Source organism: Melampsora larici-populina, assembly GCF_000204055.1.
Source record: "Melampsora larici-populina 98AG31 unplaced genomic scaffold MELLAscaffold_66, whole genome shotgun sequence".
Lineage (NCBI taxonomy): Eukaryota > Fungi > Basidiomycota > Pucciniomycetes > Pucciniales > Melampsoraceae > Melampsora > Melampsora laricis-populina.
In genome coordinates, this window is record NW_006768830.1 from 457,798 (window position 1) to 459,666 (window position 1,869).

Here is a 1,869-nt window from a genome sequence, read left to right on the forward strand (position 1 = left end):
TTTTCATTTCTTAACCTTTACTCGGTCATGTGAGGAAGTGGAAGCTAAAGCGGTTGTGGGATTTATGTAGCCCGAGGAAGGTCCTTACAACTCATTTACTTGCAAGTGGTGTGGCGAGGATGCACGAGCGAGCGGTGGTTCTCCTACCAATCTTTTTGTTCACCGCGATGGCGCCAAACAAGCAAGTAAATCAGGAAAGCCTGGTTGCAAAATGCGCCATCGAGCTATTGCTGCTGGTTGTCGGCTTCCCAAGACAGCTTTTGAGAAACGCCAAATTGCCAGTCAAGTTGAAAAGGCCAACTCAACCCAGCTTAGCATGGACTCTTTTACTCACAAGCAATCTCGATTCTCCAACTCCATCTTGAACCAAATGATCGGATACTGGGTTATTCGCACATCTCAGCCTTGGCTCCGAATGGAAGATGAGGCCCTTCGCGCCTGTTTTCGATATGCAAATCCTCAAGCCCAGGTTTATGGTCGAACATGGGTAGCTGCCTTTGCTCATAAAGCATACCTTGGCCTTCGAACATCAGTCATTTCTGAACTTCAAGTAAGTTGATCATCTTCTTTATGTTTTGATATTGTCTTTCTGATTCGTTTGATCACAGGATCTTGATTCAAAGTTCGGATTAGTGCTTGATGCTTGGACTTCACCACGTAACCGTTATGGATTCATATCGGCTTCAGTCACGTACGTCAACAAGGATTGGGAGTTTGTAACCCGCCATCTTTCGATGAAGATGATAGCGTGGCATCACAAAGGGGAGTGGCTAGCAGAGCCTTTGGTGAATGTTCTTGTCAAACACAAGCTTTATACCAAGATCAGTCTTTCTTTCTATCTTTGTCTTAATCTTTTGTGCTGAGGCTGACATCCGACTTTGTAATTTCACATGATTTCTCAGACCCATGATTCAGGTAGCAACAACGATACTTGTGCTCGTGCTATGAAAGCTCGACTCACCAAGGCTGCTGAGGACAATCTTCAGCACTTCGATTGGGACCCAACTACCGATCGAGTCCGGTGTGCAGGCCATAAAGTGGCTCTCATAGTCAACGCTGGACTTCAAGCGCTGGGTATCAAAGCACCACCACCACCACTTGTCAAGTCCAGCATCCTTGGCGAATTTCCTTTACCTGAGCACACCATGCCAACAATCACCGAGGAAGACAAAGAAGATGAAGAATCAGCAAAAGACCAATTGCATCCAACAGACGAGCAAGAAGACAGCGATGAGGAGGACGACCTGGAAATGTCAAACGTACCTGGAACCGATGCTGGTGATCAATGGTATGGCATCATTGATGGGCCTTTTGAGGAACCTTTGGATGTTCCAGCCACCAACCGTAACGAGTCGAATGCAGTATATCAGTTGACTCAGCAGGTAAGTTCTCTCGAAATACTTGATATTTCACTTTTTATACTGATGACTAATGTAATTTAACTTAGCTCGATGACATTGCTCGAAAAATCGGTGGTTCATCAAGGATGTTATGTGTCTTTGATGCTACTTGTTCCAGCATGGGAGTCTCGTTCCCTCGACCAATTCCTGGATACGGTATCCGATGGAACATCAAGTTACAATGCTGGGACCGTTTGTATAAAGCAAGAGAGGTATGTATTGATCCCTCAATATCATCCGCTTTTATCCACTGCTCACCCCTTTATTATGAATGATACCTGTTACAGGTTATTGATCGGATGCTTAAGGACGACCAGCTGGAGGTTTCAAAAGACAAAAATAAGAAGAAAACCAGCCCAAGCGAACAGCCTTCTGATCCTTACTCCAATCGTCCTCGACACCCAGTGTTACGTTTGCCCGGAGCACGTGTGAGGACTGTCGTCTCGGGTAACTTGCGCGCCCTTTTTTT